The sequence below is a fragment of the Pristis pectinata genome, chromosome 4 (assembly GCF_009764475.1).
Source record: "Pristis pectinata isolate sPriPec2 chromosome 4, sPriPec2.1.pri, whole genome shotgun sequence".
In the NCBI taxonomy this organism is placed as follows: Eukaryota; Metazoa; Chordata; class Chondrichthyes; order Rhinopristiformes; family Pristidae; genus Pristis; species Pristis pectinata.
Genome location: NC_067408.1, coordinates 116,919,272 through 116,931,364, shown reverse-complemented (window position 1 = coordinate 116,931,364; position 12,093 = coordinate 116,919,272). Strand labels below are relative to the sequence as shown.

Here is a 12,093-nt window from a genome sequence, read left to right as displayed (position 1 = left end):
TAATTAAATAAATCTGGAACTAAAGAAATTAGTATCAGTAATGGTGACTGTGGAACTACTGCAATATCATAAAACCGACCTCGTTCCCAAATGTCTTTCAGGGAAGGAAGTTCTTCTTTGCTCTGGTCTGTATGTGACTCTAGACTGACAGAAATGGCCTGGCCAGCCTTTCAGTTCAGGGACTAATCAGAGGTGGGCAGTAAAATCCTTCATCCTGAAGACCTTGTCCGACTCATAATTAAAATGGTTTATGGAGTGATCTCAACACCAGCAGCCAAGTCCAGGAGAAACACTCTCCTCGTCACTCGACTGGATCTTTTGATCGGAATCTAGATCACGATCTTATCTAATCATCTCTCTGATCACCAGTGGGACTGATACCTCCTTCACCACTCCACTGTCTCCAAAACCTCTCTTCAGTCCATTTTAACTTTCCCTTTTCTGAGAACAGTCATAGACCATAGAAGGTAGGACATAGAACATAGAACAGTGCAACACACAAACAGGCCCTTCGGCCCACCATATCTGTGAAGACCACGATGCCAATCGAAACTAATCCCATCTGCCTGCACATAGTCCATATCCCTTGTTCTCTGCCTGTGCATGTGTCTGTCTAAATGTCTCTTAAACGTTGCTGTTGTGTCTGCTCCCACCACCTCCCCTGGCAGTACGATCCAGGCACTCACCACTCTCTGTGAAAAAGCTTGCCTTGCAGATCTCCTTCACACTTTCACCTTAAACCTCTGCCCTACAGTATTTGATATTTCCACCCTGGGAAAAAGACTCTGTCTGCAATATCTGTCCCCCTCATAATTTTATGAACTTCTGTTAAATCACCCCTCAGCCTCTGACACTCCAGAGAAAACAATCCAAGTTTGTCCAACCTCTCCTTATAGCTAACACTATCTAATCCAGGCGACATCCTGGTGAACCTCCTCTGTACCTCCTGCAAAGTCTCCACATCCTTCCTGTAGTGGGGTGACCAGAACTGCACACAGCACTCCAAATGTGGCCGAACCAAAGTTTTATACAGCTGCAACATGACTTCCAGACTTTCATACTCAGAGCCCCATCTGATGATAGCAAGCATACTGCACACCTTCTTTCCACCCCTTCTACTTGTGTTGCCACTTTCAGGGAGCTATGGACATGCCCCCTAAGATCGGTGGTCCTGAGGGTCCTGTCATTTACTGTAGACTTTCTTCTTGCATTCAGCTTCCCAAAATGCACCTCATATTCTGCCTGGGCAGTTTCCAACCGCGTGGCGTGAACATCGAAATCTCAAATTTTCTGTAACCGCTCTCCCTCTGTCCCTTTTCCCACTTTCTTATTTTCTCTCTCCTCCTGATCTAACTGGCCCCAACCTCCATAATTCTTTCCCCTCCCCTGCCCATCACCCAATGACTCCTCTCACTGGGTCCCCTCCCTCTATTCCATGCTCCACCTTCCTCTCCTATCAGATTCCATCATCTTCAGACCTTTGCCACTTTCACCTCCCAGCTTCTGATGCCATTCCCGTCTTTATCTGCCTATCACCCCCCTCACCTGGACCCACCTATCACCTGCCACCTCATAAGACATGTTCTCCAATCCAGGCAGCATTCTTGTAAACCTCCTCTGCACCCTCTCTGGAGCTTCCACATCCTTCCTATAATGTGGCGACCAGAACTGAACACAATATTCCAGATGTGGTCTAACCAGGGTCTTATATAGCTGCAACATTACCTCTTGGTTCTTGAACTCAATGTCCTGGATAATGACGGCCAGCACACCATAAGCCTTTTTAACCACCCTATCAACTTGCGTGGCAACTTTGAGGGATCTATGTACCAGAACCCCAAGATCTCTCTGTTCCTCCACACTGCTAAGAATCCTGTCATTAACTATGTACTCTGCCTTCAAGTTAGATCTTCCAAAGTGTATCACTTCACACTTCTCTGGATTGAACTCCATCTGCCACTCCTCTGCCCAGCTCTGCATCCTGTCAATATCCCGTTGCAACCTATGACAACCTTCTACACTATCTACTACACCACCAACCTTCGTGTCATCTGCAAACTTACCAACCCACCCTTCCACTTCTTCATCCAAGTCATTTATAAAAATCACAAAGAGCAGGGGTCCCAGAGCATATCCCTGCGGAACACCACTAGTCACCGACCTCCAGGCAGAATACTCTCCATCTACCACCACCCTCTGCCTTCTGTGAGCAAGCCAATTCCGAATCCACACAGCCAATTTTCCATTGATCCTGTACCTCATGACCTTTTGGATGAACCTACCATAGGGAACCTTGTCAAATGCTTTGCTAAAATCCATATACACCACATCCACCTCTCTACCTTCATCAGTTTGTCTTGTCACTTCCTCGAAAAGCTCTGTTAGGCTCGTGAGGCACAACCTGCCCTTCACAAAACCATGCTGACTGTCCCTTATAAGACTATGCATCTCCAAACGCTCATAAATCTTGTCCCTAAGAATCCTCCCCAATAGCTTGCCCACCACTGACGTAAGATTCACTGGTCTATAATTCCCAGGATTATCCCTTTTACCTTTCTTGAACAAGGGAACAACATTTGCCATCCTCCAATCCTTCGGTACCTCTCCTATGACCAGGGAGGATGCAAAGATCACTGTTAATGCTCCAGCAATCTCTTCTATCACTTCCCACCGTATCCTGGGGCATATCCTATCCGACCCCGGGGACTTATCTATCCTAATGATTTTTAGTAGCTCCAACACTGCTTCTTTCTTAACCTCAACATTCTCCAACACATTTGCTTGTTCTATGCTAACCTCCCCTTTGTCTAAGTCCCTCTCCTCAGTGAACACTGAAACAAAATATTCATTCAGGACCTCCCCTACCTCCTTTGCCTCCAGGCACATTTTTCCCTCCTTATCCCTGAGCGGTCCTACCCTCACGCTAGTAATTCTCTTATTCCTCACATACATGTAGAACACCTTAGGGTTTTCCTTCACCCTACTTGCCAAGGCCTTCTCATGTCCCCTTCTACCTCTCCTAAGTACCTTCTTAAGCTCCTTCCTGGCTACCTTATAACTCTCAAGAGTCTTGACTGATTTTTTCTTCCTAAACTTTAAGTATGCTTCCCTCTTCCTCTTGACTAAACCTTCCACCTCTCTTGTTAATGATCCTGAAATATTATAGATCATATTCTCTGCTGACAGAGAGCCAATCCCAGAGCCCATTACATTCACTCCTTTTACAGTTAATTATTAAGAAATATTGGTGAACACACTTACCCCTCTATAGCGATCTTGCACTGATACCCTTTTACTCCTAGTCCCCAGTCCCCCACCACCCACATCCCTGCCTTGATGCCCTGGACATTGGGAGTTGACTCTCAGTGCTATTCCAGTCCACTGGGAAATGTCACCTGCCCAAGATCATCTTACCTCTGACTACTTGAGCTGACTCAACATCTCTACGTGTGTGTGTGTGTGTGTGTGTGTGTGTGTGTACTTTTATATGTATGTGTTTGTGTGTGTGTGTGCTTACATGTACACAGGTACAATGGTTTAGTTACCAGACTAGTATCCTGAGATCTGCTCTAAAATCCAGGGGCTTGAGTTCAAATCCCACCACGGCAGCTGGTGAATTTAAATTCAAGTTTTTAAATAAATCTGGAATAAAAACCTAGTCTTCATAATAGTAGATATGAATTTATCAGATTGTCATTAGAACCCCTCTCGTTCACAGATGTCTTTCGGAGAAGGTAATCTTTCCTGCTTTGGCCCACATGTGACTCTCAGTTGCCCCGAGGTGGTCCAACTAGCCAAACGGTTCAAACGGTTGTGGGGCAGTTGGGGATGGGATAAATGCTGGTGTTGCCCACATAGTGAGAACAACTTTAAAAGGTGCAGTTATGTTGCTTGTATAGTTAAAGCAATAAGATGATCACAGAAGTGGCAGTGAGCCAAAGAGGGAGATATCAGGCAAGCAGAAGCTTGGTCAAACAGGCAGGCTTGAAGTGTCTGCATAAAGAAGGGAAGATGGCGAAGCTGAGAGGGAATTTAGGGTCTGGATTGGTGATACCAGGCTTCCTATGGTGGGAAAGTCATGCTTTCCAAAGTAGACAGTGTGAGATGTACTTTTTTAGGCACCTGAGAAAGTTTGGCATGTCCACCAGGATTCTCTCAAACTTCTACAGATGTGCTGTGGAAAGTATCCTGACAGGTTACAACCCAGCCTTGTACGGCAACTGCTCTGCTCTGGACCGATGGAACCTGCAGAGAGCGGTAAACCCTGCCCCGTCCGTCACAGACTCGTCATCTCCTTCCATCCTGTCCACCTTCACTGTGCGGTGCTTCAGGAAGGCTGACAGTATCGTCAGGGATGCCTGCCACCCTGACCGTTCCCTTTTCTATCTGCTACCTTCTGGGAGAAGATACAGGAGCTGGAAAGCCTGGGTGATCAGACTCAAGGGCAGCTTCTTCCCCACTGCTGTCTGTCTCACCTGCCTCGGACTTCAGCTGATCTCTTCTACTCTGTATGGTCGTGAACACATTTTTGGCTGATTCCTCGTCACATGGCTTGTTATCAAAGTATTGGGGCAGGTTTCCCTCTGTGCTGAGTTTGCCAGTTGTTTGGAGCTGGGGGCCACACTGTCCCAACGTGGTCCAGGATGCAGTCTTTTCTTGGGAGACCTCGGATACTGATGTACGGGGTGGCCAGGGTCTTTCCCAGTGGAAGTAGCCAGCTGTGGTGACGTGGAAACCATTGAGAGTGTGAAGCCCCACCTCTAGACTCGCTTGGTTGAAAAACTTGCCACTTAACTTGAATCTTTAACGTTCACCAACATTTGTAATGATATAAGACTATTGAAAGGTTAAACATACTTTAAACAAATAAAATTGAAAAGTTTAATTTTTTTCTCCCATGGATTTCAGTGGATGCGCTGTACTTGCATAAGTTTAACCTGATGTGAGTTTGTTGGTTGGATTTCCCAGCCTGAGAGGTGGGAGGAGAGCGGACGGCCACGCTGCCCCATTGGATTCCACGAGGAGTCCACTGGAACAGCACAGACATTCTACAGTTAGTGCCTGGTGAGCAGTAGACTGTACTACAGCTTCCACTTCCGAATGGACCAGTTATTGGTGTGTCCGCTGACAGATCTGCTGCAGGCCTCAGTAGAAGATTTGCCCCATGGTTTGACAATCACTTGAGCAAAGTGTTCAGGATACATTTTCTGCTATTAACATCCTGCATGTTGAAGAATCGGGTGGCTCTGTACACACAGGCTTATTGTAACACTTGGTGCATTTATTTTATTAACAACATGTAAAAGCTACGTGGATGGGAGAGATTTAGAGGGATAGGGGCCAAACACAGGCAAGTGGGACTAGTTTAGATGGGAATCTTAGTTGGCACGGACCAATTGGGCTGAAGGGCCTGTTTCCATGCTGTATGACTCTATGACGTTACTGGCTTTGTTCTGTTTTCTTTCTTGTATAATTTTGTTTAATTTATATCTGATTTATGTTTTTCTTCTGAATGTTGTGACTCTGATGCTGTGAGCCTGTGATGCTGCTGCAAGTAAGTTTTTCATTGCAGCTGTGCACACATGGACTTGTGCAGATGACAATAAACTCGACTTTGACTTTGAGGCCTCGTTTGATCAGACTCAGTACCTTCATATTCACCAAGGTTGAGTAGATAGATTACGTTGTGGAATATACACCAGAGCACAAGACAGGGACACAAGAAGATAGGAGCAGGAGTAGGCCATTCGGCCCCTCAAGCCTGCCCCACCATTCAGTCCAACCACGGCTGATGTATCCCAGGTCTCCTCCTCTGTACCAGATCCCCATCGCTTTCAATGCCATGATGCATGGGTGAAATTGAAAAGGAAGTTTTAAAGGCAAAGACAGTGCATGAAGAAATCTTGGCCAATAAAATCAAACAAAGGTCTTTGGGTAGGAGAGGTTTAGAGTGCTGCAGGCCAAGTGCAGGAGGATGGGACTAATTTGCTGGGCAACACAGTTGGGCTGTGGACGAGTTGGGCTGAAGGGCCTGTTTCCATGCTGTATGACTCTGTGACTCTAAAGCCCCAAGCAGAAAATGAAAGCGGGTAAAAAGGAAGAGTGGGAAGATGATTACTTTGTCTTCACAGATGAGGAGGATGATACTGGCGTTGACATTAAGAATGTGAAGTGTTAGAAATGATAAGCAGAGACAGAAAGGACACAGAAAGCGATCTGGTATCTGTGAAATTGGATAAGTCACCAGGCTGAGATAAAATGTGTCCTACATTCTGAAATAACGGAGGAAATATACAGACCTGAGCTGTAATTTTCCAAAATTTTTCAGCTTTAGGAGTAGCTCCAAAGCATTAGAACGTTGCTGATTCTCTAATTGGTTAGTTGAGTGATTGGTTAACGAGACTTGCCAATAGCTGAAACAACCGTGTACTGTCTCTCATTCATTCAGGAGATAATGGAGTTTTCTAGAAATGCTGTAAATTAAAATGATTAATATATAATTGTTGTTTAACAGGAATGAAATGGGCAGACTGGGGTAACAATCAGTCTGATGTTGTCAGTGTGCAGATTGTTAAAAAGTTATGAGGGGCAGCAATAGACTGCACTCAGAGTAGAGACAAAAGAGAGACCGCAGATGCTGGAAATCTGGAGCAACGCACAGAGGAGCTGGAGGATCTCAGCGGGTGAGGCAGCATCTGTGGAGGGAAATGGACAGTCGACGTTTCGGGTCGGGACCCTTTATCAGGACTGGAAAGAGAGAGGGGAGATAGCCGGTATAAAAAGATGGGGGGAAGGGGTGGCAGGTGACAGGTGGATCCAGGTGAGGGGGGGGGGAGAGTGGGAATGATGTCAGAAGCCGGGAGGTGAGAGGTGGAAGTGACAAAGGGCTGAAGAAGATGGAATCTGATGGGAGAGGACGGTGGGCCATGGCATGCAGGGAAAGAGTTGAGGAGAGGAACCGGAGGGAGGAGTGTGTGGGTGCTGGGCAGATGGAGAGGGCAGGGGACGGGTAAGAGATGGGGTGAGGGGGGGTCCAGTGGGATAAGGAGAAAAAGGGACAAGAGGGAGTGGTTACCAGAAGTCCGAGAAATCAATGTTCGTGCCATCAGGTCGGAGACTACCAAGGCCGTATATGAGGTGCTGCTTCTCCAGTCTCACATAGAGAGGCTTGTATTGATCAAGGACAGTGGAATTATTAATATGGAGACTGCAGATGCTGGGATCTAAAGTGAAAAACAAACAGCTGGAGGAACTCAGTGGGTCAGGCAGCACCTGTAGAGGCAAAGGGATGGTCGACGTTTCGGGTCGAGACCCTGCTTCAGGACATGAGGACCCTGCATCATAATTGTTAATATGTGTGTCTATTTTGACTGAACTTTTCAGTAAATCGCAAAGAGGGCCAAGAAGGGCAGGATATTTGATGTGGTGTACATGGATTTCACTGAGGCATTTGGCAAGGTCCCCACCTGACAGATTGATCAAGGAAATGGGCACAGGGGGAATCTCAGGAAAAGTGGCAGGTTGGATTGAATATTGGATGAGTGTCAGGAAGAGAAAGGTAATGCTCGACTCTGCACTGGAGCTGCACAGGGCTTAGTCAGAAGTTCTTTGCTTGATGCAAATGATTTTATTTCAGATTGGGGGCCATGATTAAGATAATGATACCATAACTGGCAGTTCAATTAATAGTAGAACATAGAACAGTACAGCACAGGAACAGGCCCTACGGCCCATGATGTTGTGCAAAGCCAGTAATGAAAAGCCTGCCAAACTAGTCCCTTCTGCCTACACGATGTTCATATCCCTCCATTCTCCACACATTCATGTGCCTATCTCAGAGCCTCTTGGATGCCTCTATCATATCTGCCCCCACCACCACCCCTGGCAGCGCATTCCAGGCACCCACCACTCTCTGTGTAAAAAAACTTGCCCCACACATCTTCTTTGAACTTTCCCCCCTCACCTTATATACATACCCCCTGGTATTAGACATTTTGACCCTGGGAAAGGATACCAGCTGTCTACTCTATCTTTGCCCTTCATAATCCTATAATCTTATCAGGTCTCCCCTCAGCCTCCGCCGCTCTAGAGAAAACAACCTAGGTTTGTCCACCCTCTCCTTGTAGCTCATGCCCTCTAATCCAGGCAGCATCCTGGTGAACCTCTTCTGCAGTATTGCAGAGGAAAATTCTCAGGTGCAGGAACTCGTCAGGTGGGCACAGCAAGGGTGGAGGGATGTCAGTCTGGAAAGGAGGAAAGTCAGACAAAACAAGGGGATACCTCATAAATGGAGGATACTAAGAATTATAGGGGAACTGAGCGACCTTGGTGGGAATGGCCATAGAACGATGGAGGAAGGAGAACGGGTGGATATGGTGGTTAAAAGCGGATATAGGATAGTTGCCTTTATTGGCCAAGACAACGAATACAAGAGCAAGGAATTTCTGTAAGGCTGTGTAAGGCATTGGTTTGGGCATCTCCAGAGCATGGCCTTTCCTGTGCTCTAGATAGGAAGGAGGTGAGAGCACTGAAATTTAACGGAACGTTGAGCAAAAAACAAACTGCTGGAGGAACTCAGTGGGTCGAGCAGCACCTGTGGACGGATATGGACTGATACAGGGTCTCAACCTGAAACATCGACAATTCCTTTCCCCCCCACAGATGCTGCTCGACCTGCTGAGTTCCTGCAGCAGATTGTGTGTTGCTCCAGATTCCAGCATCTGCAGTCCCTTTTGTTTCCATTTTGCCAGAATGCTTCTCGGACTGGGGAATTACACAGGAGAGACTGGGTGGGCTGCTTGTGCAGGGACAATGGGGGCACATTTTGGTAAAGTGTAAATAATTTGTGGGAAACCTAAACATTGTGAACAGGACCTATTCTCCTTGAAAGAGAGGTCAATCACGAGGGGACATTTGGTAACTTGGTTTATTATTGTCACATGTACCGAGGTACACTGAAAAACTTTGTTTTGCACGCCATCCATACGGATCATTTCATCACATCGGTGCATTGAGGTAGTACAAGGGAAAACAATAACAGAATGCAGAATAATGTGTTACAGTTACAGAGAAAGTGCAGTGCAGGCAGACAATAAGGTGCAAGGTCATAATGAGATAGATTGTGAGGTCAAGAGTCCATCTTATCGTATTAGGGGACTGTTCAATAGTCTTATTACAGTAGGATAGAAACTAATTTAAGTTAATTGATAGAAGTTTTGAGGGGAGTTGGGGAAAAATTATTTAGCTCAATGAATAATGGGGTTTATAACTTGGAAACCCTACCTTAGATGAGGACTTGAAGAGCCTTGTCCTGCAGGCTACAGACTGGGAGCTGGGAAGTGGGGTTAACCTGCAAAGCTCCCCCTTTGACTGGCATGGATTCATTGGGTTGAATGGACTCCCTTTATGGCATAAATTTGTATGATTCTATGACTGGTTTGTTGAGTGATTAGTTAATGAGACTTGCCGACAGCCACATATATGAAACAATCATCTACTATCTTTCAGTCATACAAGAGATAATGGAGCTTTCGAGAAACACTGTAAATTAAAACGATTAATAATATTAACAGAAAAATAAAAATTTCATGATTTGGTAGCTAACATTTTTAATTATTAAGCAATGCAAAATGTTGGACAGTTAAAGACAAGCTTGTTACTATGAGCAGTTTCAAGCTTTTCTCCTTAACAAATGTTGTCCATTAATTTAGAAGTCGAACTAGTGATTGATGCCTGATTATTATTTGCCAGTGGGAATTAATTACCTGCTTAAAAATTAAAATATTAATGGGTGAATCATGCTGGAAACAAATAACCAGTAGATAACATATAATTATAACCACTGTGACCCAGGGTTGATTCATAATTACACTTTTATATTTCAGGCACAAGTATCAGCATCAAACACTCCCAGCGAGAGACAACATGGATTAGACACAGAGTAAAGCTCTGTCTACCCTGTCCCATCACACACTCCCAGGGCAGAGACAGCATGGGTTCGATACAGAGTGAAGCTCCCTCTACACTGTCCCATCACACACTCCCAGGGCAGAGACAGCACGGGTTCGATACAGAGTGAAGCTCCCTCTACACTGTCCCATCACACACTCCCAGGGCAGGGACGGTTAGATACAGAGTGAAGCTCCCTCTACACTGTCCCGTCACACACTCCCAGAGCAGGGACAGTTAGATACAGAGTGAAGCTCCCTCTGCACTGTCCCATCACACACTCCCAGGGCAGGGACAATACAGGTTAGGTACTGAGTAAACCTCCTTCCATACTATCCCATCACACACTCCCAGGAAAGGGACAGCCCAGGTTAAGCACAAAATAGACAGAGTAGGACACAGAATCAAAAGAAGGGTGGGATTTGCAACACAACGTTCCAGGGTAAAAACATCTCAGACGTAAAAAAGGTGGAGACATTGTGTTATTGATCAAAGAGACCATCATTGCAGTAGTGAGGGACGATGTCTCAGAAGGCTTTTCAAATGAGGACATACAGGTAGAGCTTAGGAATAAAAAAAGGATGACAACTTGTTCGGGATTGTACTGCAGGTCTGCCGACAGCCAGTGGGAGATAAAGGAGCAAATATGCAGACAAATCACAGAGGTGTAAAGGGAACGAGGCTGTAATAATGGGGGACTTCAGCTACCCCATATTACCTAGGATCGCCTTTGTGTGAAAGGATTAGGCAAGGTGGAATTTTTAAAGTGGATCCAGGAGAGCTTTCAGTGCCAGTACGTAGGTTGTCCTACTAGGGACGGGTAATTTGACCAGGATTCTTTATTCTAGAAATGGATGAAGATTCAGTGGGTGAGCACTAATGGCCGTAACTCAGTAAGTTTGAAAGTCGCAGTGGAAAGGGCTAAGGGTCGTCTTGAAATTAAGTGTCTGGGGAAGGCCAATTTCAATATCTTTAGACAAGACCTGGAAAACATCCGACAAGTGGGAGTCCTTTGAAGTGGACTAGTAAGTGTTGAGGGTGAAGGGTCGGGTTGGGAAGTCCAGGGAACCTGGAATGCCAAGGGATATTGAGGGATTGATACAAACATTGCAAGCATATTATAGGTATAGAGCACTGGAAACAGGAGAAGCCCCTCAGGAATCTAGAGCGTAGGGGGTTGCTTTAAAAAATATTAGGAGGGTAAAGAGGGGTCACAAATATTACTGGCATATCAGTTAAGGAAAATCCCGAGGCATTTTGTAAGTATAATAAGAGCAAGTGGGTAGCCAGGGAAAGAATAGGGCCCATTGGGGACCAAAGGGGCAATCTGTGCACAAAGGCCATAAGACAAAGGAGCAGAAGTCGGCCATTCGGCCCATCGAGTCTGCTCCACCATTCTATCATGAGCTGATCCATTCTCCCATTTAGCCCCACTCCCCCCGCCTTCCCACCATAACCTTTGATGCCCCGGCTACTCAGATACCTATCAATCTCTGCCTTAAATACACCCAATGACTTTGCCTCCACAGCCGTCCGTGGCAACAAATTCCACAGATATCATTAGGCAAGGTGGAATAAAGCCACGGGATTGGGCGAGGTCTTAAATGAGTACTTTTCATGTGTATTTACGAAGGAGACAGACATTGTAGCTGGGGATTTGAGTTGGGACCATGAATTTCTGGAGCACGTTAAGATTAAAAACAAAGAAATATTAGATGTCTGAGTGGACATGAAAGCAGATAAATTCCCAGTACCTAATAAGATGTATCCCAGGCTGGTATAGGAGGCAAGGGAGGAGGTTGCTGGGACCTTGACGGAGATAGTCCGCTGGCCACAGATGAGGTGCCAGATGACTGGAGGACAGCAACACACACAAGATGCTGGAGGAACTCAGCAGGTCAGGCGGCATCTATGGAGGGAAATAAACAGTTGAGGTTTCGGGCCGAGACCCTTCATCGGGACTGGGAAGGAAGAGGGCAGAAGCCAGAATAAAAGGGTGGGGGAGGGGGAGGAGCACGAGCTGGCAGGTGACAGGTGAGTCCAGGTGAGGGGGGAAGGTAGGTAGTGGGGGGGAGCAGGTGAAGTGGGAATGATGCGAGAAGCTGGGAGGTGATGGGTGGAAGGGGCAAAGGACTGAAGAAGATG

The 12,093-nt window shown here is 46.1% G+C and overlaps 1 protein-coding gene across 1 annotated transcript in view; it reads left to right on the top strand.

The window, feature by feature from the left end:
* Positions 1-12,093, top strand: part of robo2 (roundabout, axon guidance receptor, homolog 2 (Drosophila)) — a 1,057,792-nt gene that overhangs the window by 48,036 nt on the left and 997,663 nt on the right. The gene's annotated exons all lie outside the window — the stretch shown is intronic.